Raw genomic sequence first — 17125 nt, forward strand, 5'->3', positions numbered from 1 at the left:
AACGGGCTTTCGCGAAGTAATGGGCACGCAAGATAGCCTCAGGTTGCTCTACGAGGAGGTGCTGGCTGAAAAAGACAAACAAGACCCACGGCTCGGGGTCGCTCTGGACATACGCAAGGCGTTTGATTCAGTGCCGCACTGGGCAGTCGTCCGGGAGGCAAAAGCATGCGGCATCCGTGGAAGAACTCTGAACTTTATACGAGACTTCCTGCGCGACAGGAGTGTGATGATCGCTAGTATCGCCACGGCGAAGGAGAAGAAGCGCGCGCCAGGGGAACGCGGACATATATAAAAAAATGGTAGCCTAAGACCGAACGCTGTCGCTTCTTGGCCATCACGTTACAATTGGTGGCAGCGGTGGGATGGCCACCAAACCTGTACATCCCGTTCTCCCGGACGTCTTCACCGGTGAGGGAAGCTTTGAGTCATAGGCAAAGCTCTTCTCCAGTTGCGCGGCAGCCAACGGTTGGGACGACGCCAAAAAGTTGGTGTACCTGCCGACACGCCTCCGAGGATTGGCCTTCCGCGTCTTCCAGCATCTTCCCGACCAAGACAAGGCCACTTTTCCCGCACTAGTGAAGGCGTTGACACTTCGTTTGGCGTCGGCGGGCCAGCGTGCTGTGTCTAATGGCACAGTTTCGGTCCCGCGGTCATCAACCCACAGAAGCCCTAGACGTCTAGGCCTACGACCTCGTGGACCTCTTTGGACAGGCTTATTCTGAGGTGTCACTACAGGTGGGCGACCCGATGATACTGGACCAGTTTATTGTGGGTCTCCAATCCAAGCTGCGTGACAAAGTCCTCGCCGCTGACCCTGCAACATTTGAGAAAGCTCTTGGGAAAGCCTCAAGACTAACATCCATTGGGCATCTGTCTGCGACTACGGGGACACCAATACTGTGCGCCGCCGTGGGTAACACTTCAGAAGCCACTACGCGACCCACGGGCGATGCCATTGCGCTAGAGTGAACAGTTTCATCGAGTCGCAGAGTCACTTCCGGGAGCACAGCCAAAGCTTTCCCCGCGGAAACACTCCTAGGAGGCCACCAGGATGTTTTCAGTGTGGCGGTACTGGCCACCTCGCAAGATCGTGTGCAAACTCTGACCAGCGTGCGCCACTGCGAAGTGACAACCCTACATTTGTGGAACGTGGAGATCAGGGAATTCTCCCGCACCCCCAAGTAACAGTGAAGGGGAAAGTGGACGGAATTTTCATGAACATGCGTATCGACTCCGGGTCGTCAGTGACCATTTTACGAGGCGACAAGTGGCTTGTGCTCTCGCACGACAACCCTGACCTTGCGTTCACTCACCGAGAGGGAGTCATTGGCCTTAACGGCGCCGCCTTCGAAGTATGGGGAACATGCAGCTTAAACATTGAGGGACAGAACGAGCGGGTTGGTATGGATAGTAAACTTGAGGAAGAAAACGAGAAAGGACGGACAAACACAAACGTTACTCTAGGAAGTTTGTGTTTGTCCGTCCTTTCTCGTTTTCTTCCTCAAGTTTACTAAACATTGAGGTTGCAGATCTCTCGGTGACCCACCCTGTCATTGTTAATCCCGGCATCCTACATGAGTTCGTCCTGGGACTGGACTTTTCAATAAAACACCAATTCCGTGTTGACTTCAGCATTGAAAACTCGAACGACAAGTAGAGAGCCCGTGTGCACAGACCCAACGAGTTCAGCTTTCTGTCACGTCGGTTCTGCCACCGAGGACCGCAACCATCGTTCTCGGGACCATTTCACCGAATACGGCAGAGTTCGGTACTGGGCTTCTCGAACCTCGCCCGGATCTCCTCGTGAAAAGGAATGCTGAAGTCACCTGGAGCGTGTTGGCAGTGTCCGATAAGCTACCAGTATGTGTCATCAACCATTCCGAAGAGTTGGCCACCTTATTCAAGGGTACAAGTCTCGGAACCCTGCACGCTTTTGACCACCTTGAAGGCGAGTACTCCGCTGCTCCACTTGACAAGAGGCACGCGCAGGCGGCACGAGACCGAAAGAGAGAAATGGGCATTCACCTCGCTGCAAGATGAGCTTGCCGCATCACAACACCTCCAGGGCAATCAACAAAAACTGATCGAAGGTACGCTTCTTGACTTCGAGGATGTAATTTCTCAAGCAAGGTGATTGGGACTTGGGCAAAACGTCAGTTCTGACGCATTCGATCGACACTGGGGCTGCCGGCCCAATCAAAGAATCCCCACGCTGCTTACTTCCAAACCGCCGCGAAGTTGTGACCACGAAAACGAATGAACTTCTGAACACGGGAGTAATTCGTCCTTCTAACAGCCGATGGGCAGCGCCCGTCGTTCTGGAAAAAAAGAAGGACGGAAACTTGCGCTTCTGCGTAGATTACCGTCGGCTGAACGAGGTCACACACAAGGACGCATATCCACTGCCTAGGATCGAAGAAACTGTCGAAGCCCTGAACGGTGCTAAATATTCCAGCACCATCGATCTGGCGTCAGGATATTGGCAGGTGGAGATGTCGACGGGGACTCGGGAGAAAACAGCGTTTGCCACACATCAGGGACTTTTTGAATTTAATGTCCTTCCATTTGGGCTGTGCAACGCTCCTGCGAAGTTTCAACGGTTGATGCAAATAGTCGTGGGAACATTTGACTTCTGTCTTTGCTATCTTGACGATCTTATCATCTTCAGCAAAACGGAAGCCGAACATGTCATGCATCTTCGACAAGTTCTCAAGGCGTTGAGAGATGCAGGTCTCAAGTTGAAACTTTCAAAGTGCCGCTTCTTCAGCAACAGCGTTTTGTACTTGGGCCACAAAATTTCGGCTACAGGAATCGGAACCGACGAGACGAAAACAGAAAATGTCTCGAAGTGGCCAGAGCCTTTAAGCGTCGAGGATCTTCGCTCGTTCTTGGGACTTGCCTTGTACTACCGGAAATTTGTTGCAAACTTTGCCGGCATCGCGGCCCCGCTTTACAAATTGTTGGAGAAGCAAGTACAATTCGTCTGGACACAACAGTGCCAAGACTCCTTCGAAGAGCTCAAACAGCTCCTCACGAACTCTCCAGTTCTGGCGTTTCCGAATTTCGACCTGCCGTTTATCCTCGACACGGACGCAAGTGAAAACGGTATCGGCGCGGTACTATCCCAAGTACAGGATGGGAAGGAGAGGGTAATCGCCTACGGCAGTCGTACCCTCACGAAGCCTGAACGCCGCTACAGTGTGACCAGGAAAGAAATGCTGGCCCTGGTTGATTTCGTCCGTTACTCTAGGCACCACCTGCTTGGACGGCGATTCACATGCAGGACGGATCACAGCACGCTTCAATGGCTACACAGCTTCAAAGAACCGGAAGGCCAGGTCGCCCGCTGGATTGACCAACTCAGCGAGTATGACTTTATCGTTTCGCATCGGCCGGGAAAACAACATGGAAATGCAGATTCGCTGTCCAGACGGCCTTCCCCGGCGAATGAAGGCCAACATGTCGCGCTCATGACAGTTGCAGTCTTCATTCACCATGACAGATTTTCGAGAAGAACAATGACGTGACCCGCAGCTTTCGCCCATCATCGACGCCCTGCTTGCAGGCACGCCGGCAGGAGATATTCATCGATGCAGCGCGGGAGTGCTCTTCCGCAACCGGCAGAAGCTAAGGCTAGTCGACAGCTGCCTCATGTGGAAAAAAACACCGAAGTCAACCCCTGTTCCCGTGATCCCCGAGACATGGATACCGCTGGCCATAGACTCCGCTCATGATGCACCGGGCGGCGGACATCTTGGGCGCACCAAGACACTAAAGAAGGCCGCAGAAAGGTTTTTCTGGATTCGAATGGGCACCCAGTGTAGCCGACTGGTGCTCGAGATGTGTTAAGTGCTCCGCTCGTAAGGCACCAAACCCCAGACCACAAGCACCACTGATTCAGGAAGCGGCCAGCTTCCCTTTTGAGCGAGTGGCTACTGACATCACTGGTCCGTTTCCAACGACGGAAAGAGGCCGCAAGTACATCTTGGTGGTTAGCGACTATTTTACTCGATGGGTTGAAGCGTTCCTTGTGAAGACTCAAGAAAGCAAGGAGGTCGCCAATAGCGTCGTCCACAACTTCTTCAGTCGCTACGGGATACCGTTAGCACTACACTGTGACCAAGGCAAAACTTTCGAGAGCAACGTCTTTCAAGAAATGTGCTCAATTTTGGGCATCCGAAAAACAAGGACCTCCCCTTACCACCCCCAGTCGGACGGATTGGTTGAGCGATTCAATCGCACGCTGATGAATAGCTTGAGTGCGTACGTCAATGACACACAGACTGACTGGGAATTCAAGCTCCCTCTCGTCATGATGTCCTATCGCTCGAGCGTGCATCAATCGACTGGTTACAGTCCTCATTATCTGCTCTTCGGTAGACACATGAATATACCAGCTGACATGCTGCTCGACGTGCACGTCCATACTAACATGGCGTCGACGTCCAGTTATGAACAACACGCATCGCGCCTACCGACAACATTACAAAGGGCTTGCGACCACGCAATTGTAAGCGACATGAAATCAAAAGATGCACAGAAGCGCCACTACGACAGCACGGCCAGGGAAGAAGACTACGAACCTGGCGACAGAGTTCTACATTATCCCGCTGTGCCGCGAGGACAGTCCTCGAAGTTATATTTGCCATGGTTGGGTCCTTATGTACACTCTCAACAAAAGGGTTGTCGTAGGGTACTACACTTGGGGTAGTCAGAAGCCGTCACAGATATCGCTACCCCCCCCCCCCCTTCGTTATACTAACAACCCCATGGGCAGTCACACGGCACCCAATCAGCAGGTAATCACAGTGAGCACCCCCAAAAGCAACATGGCGGCTGGCAAGCGACAGTGGAGCAATACGAGTAAGGCCTAGCGAGCTGGACTGCTTTTTGCTAAACTACGATTCTCAAGTGCGTACGCCCGTTCGCTGCCTTCCGTGCGCACAAAGCACTCCGAAACGCGCCTCGAAGCACCGGCACCTCACCTAATACGAGTAGGGGCGACGATGTGAGGGGGGGGGGGGCGCATTCGAGGGGGTTTGTCCGCGATTGCTTTCGCGAGGCCGGCTGCATTTACTTCGCGGTCAGAAAACATTCAAAGAAGGAAACAAAATAGCGACAAATGGAATGATGTCTTTATTGAACAGAGCATCTGCTTGCTGTGCTTGCCGCAAGTGATCCGGCGTTTTCGGTTGACAGCGGCGAGGCGAAGCATCACCGATTTAAGCGGCGTCGGTTCCGATCGTTCAACGCTCCAGGGGGGCTATGTTCGACAAATGTTTCGTTTCTCTTAAAAAGAAACGGAAGTGACGCAAGGGACCATATCGCGTCTGATTGGCTAGAGGCTCAAATGACGAAAGAGGGAACTTTCGTCATTGGAGCTTGTGGGAGCCGGGGGTGAAAGACGAGGCAGAGAGCACGTGACAGGCGGCCGGCGGAGAAGAGACGTGCTGGCACGAGACAGTGTGTGCTGAGTGAGGCTGGTAGCTGGACAAGGAACGACGAAGCCAGGCTGCCTAGCCTGGCCCATAACGAGCCCCGGAGCGGTCCGCCAGCGAGGTCTGGAGCAAGACCGGTGGAAACGGCGAGCCCGGGCCATATGACCTGGGCTACGACGATCCCGGGGTGGTTCCGCAGCGAGACTCGGGCATTGATAGACCGGGACAGACAGCTTACGCAGCGCTGGCGTGGGAAAGGCGATCCGCAGGCCTGGTCACGGACCCCGACTGTGAGCTTTGATTGACAGGCGACAACAAGGGCCGGGAGGCCCGGACTACCGGCTCTTGACGACGGGCAACCGAGAGGCACAGTAAACTCATTCGCTGTCTTCTCGTTGCAGTATGTCACTCCCTGGGTGACGGGCGGAGCGCATACCGATCGGGCGGGATTATTAGTAGAGGGATCTCCGTAAAAGAAACCCACAAGCTTCTAGCCAATCAGACGCGATATCATCCCTTACGTCACTTCTGTTTCCTTTTAGGAGAAACGAAACATTTGTCAAACATCGCCTCCCTGCTCACCTGTTAGCATTCGTTATCCACTTTCAAGTCCCTGGTAATCCTCACCGCGTCTGTGCACGCACTTGGCGCTATTCACCGCACGGAACACCCATTCAACTGGCTATGGGACTGATCCCATTTGGATGAGAGGCCGAGAACCGAACCAGACCGAACCCTTTGTGGCTGCTACGTGGAGCCATGGAACGCCTCCATGTTTTTCACTCAAATAAGTAGACATAAACGCGCGACTTCTTGAATTGGGCGGCCACACCCGTCACCTAACGGACAGCGCTCAAACTAAAGAAAAAAAGAAACCAGCAATTCTTGCCCTGAGCGCCTCGCCAGACAATGTCGTATGTACATATCCCACGCCACACTTCACTCATACGCAACATACAGACATCACAGCATTTTATACATCAACGCATTCAGAAACAGCACAAAATACAACATCACATATTGACACTCTGCATTCCTATACACACGTTTAATCGACACCACCAGCTTATATTCTGTGTATTTTATGTGAACGATTAGGATGGTGACCACTGTCATGTTTTGCATAAATACGAAAAGACCGTGCAAGATTTAGCCGTATATATTCTTTTCTTCTACTGCCCTTAGAAAAGCGCTCGTATCTCTAATGTAGGGCCATTGCAAAAGTGAACTGCAGGTTATAAATAAATTTGAATAGTTGCTACACGTCACATTTTGAACAGTTTCGTTTTCTCGCTTGCCTACACTTCAAGTATACAGAAGCCTGTTTAATTAATTGTATTAATTATCGAAACCAATTTCTGCAATCACAAATGTCTCAGTGAACACACTGATACATTTTCTTTTCTCTTTTTACATATCCAGACTGACTTTAGCGGCGGTTGGGTACACGTTGAGTACACTGAGCACGCGCAGGTGATTTTAGCGAAGCCTGTCCGCCGGTCCTCCCCGAAGCGTTATTTCAGTTTCCTTCTTTTCGCTAAATATCCGTTCTATGCGTTCGCGCTCGCGCCAAGAGGACAGTGCAGAATTGCTGCTTTCGGGCCCGTGCCTTCTCCTGCAACGAACGCGAAATACGTATGCTAAATTATCTAAATCCTGGTTGAGACAGTAGTGTTTGACTGCGTGCGTCTGACTGCGTTGCGGCTTCGAGAAATCAGGACATCCCTGCTGCTTATATCGCGTGCCAAGATGATTCCTTGAATTGGATTCCACGCTTGATACGAAGCACAGACGTGCCCGTGAGTGGCTTTCGGTTCTCGACGCAACGCTGTCAAACGCTAGTGTCTGAACCGGCCTTGTTTGAAGCATTTGTTTTATCGAGTGTGCTCGATGAAATGTGCCAAATGACCCAGAGAAGGCGAATCATGTACCTCGAGACAGATAAATAGTGAAATACACGGACATGATCCCAGATATCTGTGTACGTTCGTCCTGTCCGGCCTCAGTCGTGGTGTTCAATGCTTCATACTTCACTGCACTTGAAAGCAAAACAATTGTGTACGACAGGCGCGCAAGTTCGGCGGAACCGAGGAGGCCAGTTGAAACTGATCTGCACGCAAAACTGACCGATCACACCTTTATTGAGAGCACGCTCTTTACTGAACCGCACAATAAAAGACGACGAGAGTATCTCGTCCGGAGAACATTCAAGTCAACTCACGCCTGTGCGTTGCTTCCTGTGCTTTTCTAGAGATTTGGTTAAATTCCTCGAGCACGACGCCAGCTGCCAGCTGTTTACTGCTGTACATGGTAAAACCCGCGACGGAACCAAAAAGGACAACCGCGATACTTTTTATCTGCCTCGGGTTTTAGCAGGTTCCTACCAAGGTTGCATGTACTTGTTTGTTTTCTGCCAGTTTAGGCGAACTGAGCCACACGCTTGTTTCGACCGGTTCAAATTTGAATAAATGATAACCAACGCACAAAGAAAACAAGTTTCAAGTACTTTTTGAGATTTTTGAAGTGACTTTTGCTATTGAACGACTGCATGCACTTGAATGTTCAATTCAAGAGTTTATAAAACGTGACTACCCCATGCTTGCCACCTGCCAACAGGATGCTAACTCACAATGGCTCGAGCCCAGTGGGTAGTTAAGTAAGCCTGTGGGGTCGTTACAGCCGTCAAAACGCACGATGACGAGGGGGGGTGCTCACTTTTTCTTAGAGTGTAGTCCTCAAGAAGCTTCCTAACAACGTGTACAGAATCCAGGAAGAAACTCGAAAAAGGAAGCGCCGGGTCGTACACCACAACCGTTTGAAGCGGGTAGCCGATGGGAACGAGTCAGTCTTGTTGCCTGCCAGGACGTTATCACACGTCACGGATAACGACCTGCCTTTATCTGCACCAGCACTCAAAGACTTTCCCGATATAATCATCACAGAAAACAAAGATAACGACCCGACTCCTACACGCCCAGCAGTCCCAGACTACCCAGACATAATAGACATTGAAGATGATGGTCTGTACGTCGATGCGGTCGAAAGTCTACCACCGGTACAAGCAGCTGAGGATCCGAACCTGGCCGACGCTCATGAGAACCCACCGCTGTTAGACATCCTCAACAACGAGCTTCACGTTGACGACCAAGTAGAAGAAAACGGAGACCAAGGCACTGACAAAGGCCAGCACAATACGCCACCAGCGAACGGTGCCGAACTTCTGGACGACGACCAACTTCCAGTCGTTTTTTTGCCCCCTGATGACGTCACTCCAACGAACTTGCCTGTAGACGTGCCACAGCAGGCAAAGCCAGCAGAGCGATACCTCCTTCGGCAACGAAAAACATTGAGTCGACCCGCGCGGTATCGCGATTGAGTGCTTCTAGCATCAGAAGCCTAGTGCCGGGACGGCAACTTCCTCGTGAAGGGGGATAGTGTGATGATCGCTAGTATCGCCACGGCGAAGGAGAAGAAGCGCGCTCTGGGAGCGCGCGCCAGGGGAACGCGGACATATATAAAAAAATGGTAGCCTAAGACCGAACCCTGTCGCTTCTTGGCCATCACGTTACAGTAGGTTCCAGGTGAAGATCGGATTCACTATGGGCCCAGAAACGCCGACTAAAAGAGGAGTGCCACAGGGCGCAGTTCTATCGCCGATCCTTTTCAATATGGTAATGGCGGGTCTCCCAGCTCGGCTTCGAGTCATCGAAGGGCTGGGATTCACCATCTATGCGGATGGTGTGACGCTCTAGACCCGAGGGGGATCCCGGGAGAACAAGAAAGCACGATGCAGCTGAGCATAAAGTCGCCACCTACATGGCAGAGGTGGGGATGGAAGGTTCACCAGAGAAAACGCAATATATGATGGTCGCACGCCCTAGCGACCACGGGAAAGGAATAGCAGGCTCAATACGACTAGAACTCGATGGACAAAAAATCGGCAAAAAGCCACATATCAGGATCCTTGGAGTTACCTTCGAGCAGACGGCAAGAAGCACGAGATGGATGCCGGAGATGGAAAAGGCGTGGGCTCAGCGTCTCAAGCTCATAAAGAAAACAGAAAGTAAGTACTGGGGAGCAGATGAAAAGGCTCTTCGTATTCTCACAGAGGCCCTGCCCACGTCACGAGCAGTGTAGAGTTGCAAATGGCTGAATCTCAACCAGACGCAGTGGAAAAATATTTCACAGCTCCGCGACTGCCCCGACCTCTCATTCTTAAACGAATAACACGGCGGACCCTGAGGAACAGGCTGAACTTGCCAGGCAGGCGAGGAAGGCCAACCTCAGAGGGTTGCTGCCGTCACAAGAAGACAACATACCAACGAGCTATACCAGATGGCAAGCTGTCCGAGTCCGACGGAGCAGGACCGGAACAGCATTCACTCCGGCCAAACAAGCGAGCTTCGGGCTCGTCGACCTCGAGGGCTCCAGATGCAATGTTTTTTGCCGGGAACAACACAGTCACACTACGCTACGTCTTTTGGGACTGTGCAGGCCTGGAACGACTGAGGAAGAAAGCGATCCAATCTCTTCGGGTAGAGGAAAGACCGGCGAGGCTCGAGGAGTGACGAAAAGGCCAACAGCGCACAGTAAACGGGGACTAGAGGAAGTGCAAACAGGACAAGCGCTGACTCTCAACTGAACTTTAATCACATGAAAACAAAACAAAGAAAACAGCAACTCCGCCGACGTCAAATGATACATTCACCACGCGTTCAAAGAAAACAATTTCTTTACTACTCAAGCCCAGTGACGTTTGGCTTACGCAGTTCGCGCCTGCTTTGACAATTGCATGCGCCTTTAAAATTTCTCTATTCACTGTGTCCCTTCCATTTCCAATGATACCAGTCTTACTGAAGATAGGTTCGCACCCACATCTCTGACAATGCAATGCCAGATGTCCCCCCTAGAGCTCGCACCACTGATCGCAACGACAAGTCATGCTCCCGCAGTCTGTGATTAACACATCTGCCCTTCTGACCGACGTAGGCTTTCCCACACGTTATACTTCGCCTCACCTTAGTATGGACTATTGTTAGCCGCGCGTGCTAAAAGCGCGAACTAGTCGCTTTAAATGAAGCCGCGGCGGTTGCACGAGCGCTCGTGCAGCAAGTGCTCAAGTCAAGGCAGTCAAGGCTGGCGCTCGCGCTTGCACAGCCTTCGCGGTTAGTCCATGCTAGGTTGAGAGGAAGTATAGTGGAATCGTGTAAACAACTCTCACATTGCAAACAACATATTGATTCTCATGCTTCACCAAGCAAGCGGGGCCTTTGTCCTTCTTATTGGCAACTCTCACGCATAGTTGCGCCAGCTTACACGGAGCGGAAAACACCAATGGCACATCGTACCTCAAGGCAACTTTTTTCAAGTTGTGTGAATTTTTTTGGAGATACGGTATTACGAGCGGTTTCTTATTTGGCCTTTCCCTCCGGGGACGGGGTTCCGCCTTGAGTTTCTTTAACAAACCCTCCGCAACGCTCAATAAAACTGACGTTGGGAAACCTGCCAGAGTCAGTCTCTCAACCTGCCGGGAAAAACCATCGTTAACCACATGATGACATGACTTCTCGAGTGCAGCTTGTAAGCAAGACGAGGCAATGCTTCTCTCGACCAGTTTAGAGTGCAATGAATAATGTGGAAGAAGACCCTTCTTTGAGTGTGGGTGATAAGACCAGCAAACGTGTTTAGCAATGAATTCTAGTCTCAAACCCTAAAATTGTAGGTAAGCCCCATCCTGAAGTTTGTGAGTGGAAGTGAGCCCCTCCGAATGATGTGTGAAAACTTCTAAAACAGACCTCACGACATCTGCCTCAAATATGCCCTCCAACCTAATAAACAAAACCAAAAGTCATCCACGTAACGAAACACTTTACAAACGCGCTCGCCATCCAGTTTTTCAGAAATGGCCCTATCGCACTTGGCTACAAAAGTAGGCTAAAAAAAACAAAAAAAAATTATTTTTTTTTGCCAAGTGCGATAGGGCCATTTCTGAAAAACTGGACGACGAGCGCGTTTGTAGAGTGTTTCGTTTCGTGGATGACTTTTGGTTTTGTTTATTAGGTTGGAGGGCATGTGTGAAGCAGATGTCGTGAGGTCCAGGATGAAAGAACACCAACGTGACGTCAAGTATTCCACGAACGCCACCCGTCTGAAGACGGAGCTGGTCGACCACGCGTGGACCACAGGACACACCTTTGACTTCACAGCCGCGACGACCTTGGCGAAGGAGGATAGGTGGGGCCCACGCAAACTACTTGAGTCATGGTTCATCCGCGGAGATAAGACGGCGTGCAACAAGAACCGTGGCCCCCTCCCGGAAGCTTATATGGACCTTCCCGATAAATAGGACTGCGTTGACCGAAGCTCTCTCATTCCTGTGTATGTACTGATGATGCGTCCCGCATGGGAGGCGAAACGTTTAATGAAGTTGTTTTTCTTGTTATGTGAAGTCGGTGTTCTTATTTTAATCATGACATCTCCCGGCTTTTGGACTATTTTTGTTTTAGAAGTTTTCACACATCATTCGGAGGGGCTCACTTCCACTCACAAACTTCAGGATGGGTCTTACCTACAATTTTTGGGTTTGAGACTAGAATTCATTGCTAAACACGTTTGCTGGTCTTATCGCCCACACTCAAAGAAGGGTCTTCTTCCACATGATTCATTGCACTCTAAGCTGGTCAAGAGAAGCATTGCCTCGTCTTGCTTACAAGCTGCACTCGAGAAGTCATGTCATCATGTAGTTAACGATAGTTTTTCCCGGCAGGCTGAGAGACTGACTGTGGCAGGTTTCCCAACTTCAGTTTTATTGAGCGTTGCGGAGCGTTCGTTAAAGAAACTCAAGGGGGAACCCCGTCCACGGAGAGAAAGGCCGAATAAGAGACCGCTCGCAATACCGTAGCTCCATAAAATTTCACACAACTTGAAAAACGTTGCCTTGAGGTACGATGTGCCATTGGTGTTTTCCGCTCCGTGTAAGCTGGCGCAACTATGCGCGAGAGTGGCCGATAAAAAGGACAAAGGCCCCGCTTGCTTCGTGAAGCATGAGAATCAAGATGTTGTTTGCAAGGTGGGAGTTGTTTACACGATTCCACTAACGTGTGGGAAAGCCTACGTCGGTCAGACGGGCAGATGTGTTAATCACAGACTGCGGGAGCATGACTTGTCGTTGTGATCAGTGGTGGGAGCTGTAGGGGGGCATCTGGCACTGCATTGTCATAGATGTGGGTGCGAACCCATCTTCAGTAAGACTGGTATAATTGGCAATGGAAGGAACAGAGTGAAAAGAGAAATTTTAGAGGCGCATTCAATTATCAAAGCAGGCGCGAACTGCGTAAGCCAAACGTCATTGGGCCTGAGTAGTAAAGAGATTGTTCTTTTTTTTTTTTTTTTTTTTTTGGGGGGGGGGGGGGGGGGACACGTGGTGAATGTATCATGTGACGCAGGCGGAATTGCTGTTTTCTTTGTTTTGTTTTCATGTGATTAAATTTCAGTTGAGAGTCAGCGCTTGTCCTGTTTGCACTTCCTTTAGTCCCCGTTTACTGTGCGCTGTTTGCCTTTTCGTCAGTATAAACCAACTAACCCACATCGCCACCCTTACTTGAGGAGTGGTACCGACCCCAGGGAACACCGCACCACAGAAAAGCAATCCTCGATTCCCTGATGAGCTACATCAGGGAAACGGGGACTTATCATCACATATAATTTGTTTTTCACCATCATTCATTCCCTTTCCCCCTTAAACCCCCATGCCCCCCCCCCTTTCCTGTTTTCAGGTCACCCCACCAAGACAGCCGAACCACTCATCTCATCAATAAACATAATTCAGCAACAACAACATCCTTAAGGCTGGTTCACACATCTTTGTTGGTTACATTCGCATGCAACCGGAACGACCGGAACAACAAAGTCACCGGGACGAGTGTTTGCCGTACACAGCATGGCAAGATATGCAAGGGGTAGCTTTGCGAAGGCATCCATGAGTCACGGTTGTCGCGAGGTCTTTCTTCGCTACGGTCGTTTTGGTGGCGTGCGAACGCAACTGTTGCGAATATGTGAACCAGCCTTTCCGGTTTTTGTAATACCCGATACCCACTGCACGCGCTTTCTATACGATGGCGACAAATTGCCGTCGCAGCACTGTCATTGTCAAGAGCTCGTGCCGCGAGAGAAGCACCTTCAAGCGCTCAAGAACACAAAAAAAGGAACAAAAGCGATCGGAACAAAACGGTCGGATGTCTATTGCGTCCCGAACGCTTTTTGTTCACGCACCTCAGGATGCGTGAACGCGCCACCGACGCCAAACGACTTCGCCATGACGTATCGCAGCTCCCGCTGTGACATATATTGTGGATTAACGCGGGACGGCTCATTCTGTTATCCAGAGGCTGCGACGTAATCCTTCCAATCAATAAACACCTTTAAAAGGACAACACCCGGGCTCCGAATAAAAACCTTTTTGGGTAAATGGACCAAACCAAAAACCAGCGTGCTCTGTGAGTCAAAGCAAGTGTACTCATCCCTGGACGGATTCCTTTGGTCTCAATGATTGTCAGGATCATTTAATCATCGACACCCCACCTCATCATCCTTCCTTCCCTTTCACTTCTCGTCAAATGAACCCATTAAGCCAGGTGTGTAAAGACCTGTACGTTCAAGAACAACAAAATGGCGGATTGACGTCACGTGACAGCACCCTATAGTGTCCTTGTCACTTAGCGCCTACTGCACTACGCATTAAACAAGTATTAGACGGGTCCATATCACATGAGCGAATGACATTTTAGCGAACAGCGACATTTGAGCGAATCGACGTTTTAGCGAATAACGGGGGCGCGCGTTAACCCATCCGCCGTGCTGCGTTTTACGCCGCTTTGCGGCGACAGTCCGCGGCGGATCATTACAAAATGTGAACCCATTTGGCCCACCCGACTATTCGCTAAAGCGTCATTCGGTGAAACGTAGGCGTTCGCTAAAACGTCATTCGATCAACTGAATGCCTCCCCATTGTGCGCTGTCTGTCTGGCTCTAAGACGGACGAAGACGCACTAAGCAGAAAACCTGTTTATATATTAAAAGAAAAAAATCTCAAATATGATTTGCATAAGAAAATTACGAACGAGGAAGCTCTGATGCGCACTCAAGGTCTCATCCGGCTGTGCATGGCCTTGTATACAGCGATTATCAGCTCCCACACCTTCCTTCCTCTTGGATTGATTTCCGGGTTGCGCGTTAAGTGTTATATATATGTATATAGATGAAGTAAGGTAAATATAAAAACAATGGACCGGGAAAAGTTAATAAGTCAAAGATGCGTATTGTCGGAGTTACTAATTCGAAGTTTATTACGACGTTTCGAGCGGGGACCGGTCTTTATCATATATACATATATCACGGGCATTTTTCATCACTGTGCGGCGGTCTTTGAAGGGGGGAAATAATTGAAAATATTATGGTGACTGAACCGGTCGAATGAATCCATGTGTTGCGAAACCCCCGAAAGCCAAAATAAACGGCGGAGCCAGGAGCCTGGCGCCGCCATTTATTTTGAATTTCGGGCGTTTCGTAGGACTTTGATGCATTCGATCAAGTGCAATGCAATCATCATCGTATTTTCGATGATATATATATATATATATATCAATGGCAGAAAAACGTACTTCAGACGATTGTTTGGAGTTTTTGCGTGAGCGTGCACACTCAATAGGCTACAGGCTACCCAAGCTTTATTGTATCTGGAAGTCGTTCCAATATTTTAAACTGAAAATGGCAACTCGTAACGTGCTTTCTCAATTGTATTTTTTTTTTTTTTGTCGTTTTTTTCGTATACCGATTTTGTCGTTCGCCGAGTATTTGGCGCCTGCTGTCCTTGTGGTTACTTCTCCGCTTTCGTTCAGTCGGATTTTCCATTGTTGTACGTGTCTCTTTCTCCCCGGCCAGGTTTACGCCGGAGGCTTATCCTTCGAATCAGGCCCCAAATGAACGGCTTTCGTGGCGATACCTGCGTCGAGTCCATCCTGGGGCTCTTCAAGGAGCCCAGGTGTTTCAAATTGGCATAATCTCCTAACGTCACGGGCTACGTGATGTAGCCAAGGTGTGTCAATATTTCGTCTCGCGACTTCACGAACAATATGGTATAAGACTCCAAACAAGCGTCTCAAGTACGTTTTTCTGCTGTTTATACGTTTTGGCATCCTGCGCTACGTTTTCTCTCTCTATCTCTCTCTCTCTCCATATATATATATATATATAGTGTTCCCTTCTTGCCGTGCACAGAACCCACGGCACCGGTTTGTCTCCCAATTCTCGTTCTCTTACCCTCGCGTAGACACCGGCTTCTATAAAGATATGTACGTAGGCACTCCGGTCGACTCTAAGGGCGAGAGGCGACTTGGTGCATCGAGCTAGGAAGCCACAACCGCTACCCTCGAAGCATTTCCAGGAACTTCATTGCTTCTTCAGGTATGTTTGCGGCACTGATAGCTTCGAAATGAATTTCGCTTGCTTTCAAAAACATTAATCATGGTCACGAGTCACGATGTCACCCCTTAGGAAACCAACCACCTTACAGATAAAGAAAAAAAAAATAGAAACGCCCCGGAGTTCGAAGCTGTATGAACTTCGGAGAACAAGCAAAAAAACACCAAAGCAGTCGAAGCTATAACTATAATCTAAGGAAATGTAAAGTAATGATAATAATAATAAAAAAAGAAAAAATGAAATGAGTGATAGCAAGGGTGAGCACTACATGTTTATCATTTCGCTTTTTCCTCTAACAACGTTCGATGTATCGCTCGGTCATCATTATCTTCGATGAATATCATTATACGATCGAGTTTTCATATCGGGCGGTGATTGGTTCAAACTTCGCAGTCGCAGAAGCGGTTTATTTTTGGGGCTTTTTGATAATAGCAATCTGGCAATCGTAGCAATAATGGTAAGAGCCCGCACACAGCGCGACACCATTAGCCCAAACAAGCAATCACATGTTTTCTTTCTTTCTTTTTTTTTTCTTTTTTAATTTAAAGGCTGCCATAAACAGTATACTAGCGTGGAGGAAAGTGACTAGGCTGTACAGTAACGGCCGGTAAAAGTTAGTGCCCGTTAATACTGTATCGAAGTAAAATAAATAAAAAAAAGTCATGTCGTAAGTGTTTTTCCTAAGAGTGCTGTGAATTGTACCTTCGCGGAGTGTATGAGCTGAAACACTAGATGGGTTCTTCTTTCCTGCGTGTGCGGTCTTTTACTTTGTCAAATAGTCAGATATATTGGAGCTCAACTTCGCATTTCATTACTAGTTAGGACCAGCGCTCTTTCAAAATCTGAGAGTTTTTTTTTCTTGCATGTCGAACTTAACTCAAATTTTGATTCCGTACAGAGAAACTGTAGCATGATTTACCTAGTATATTTATGTATCGAGGACACTCTGATCCATGGGCCGAGAGTTATTTGATGTCTGCCTGCCGAGAGGATAGAGCTTTCTCAAATTATACTTTTTCTAGACACGGCGTGCAAAGTGCCTCCCCGACCTCGCACCCTCGAGTAATTTTTTTTTTTCAGTAACATTAACCGTCAATTTTTATTTTTTTCCCCTCGAAACATTTTTTTTTTATTAGTGTCAAAATTTTTTATTACTGATTTTTATATTTCAGTGTTTTTAATAAAGAGCGAGGTTGAACGTCATAGAT

This window comes from Ixodes scapularis, unplaced genomic scaffold (genome assembly GCF_016920785.2).
Source record: "Ixodes scapularis isolate PalLabHiFi unplaced genomic scaffold, ASM1692078v2 PGA_scaffold13__105_contigs__length_92229423, whole genome shotgun sequence".
Taxonomy (NCBI): domain Eukaryota; kingdom Metazoa; phylum Arthropoda; class Arachnida; order Ixodida; family Ixodidae; genus Ixodes; species Ixodes scapularis.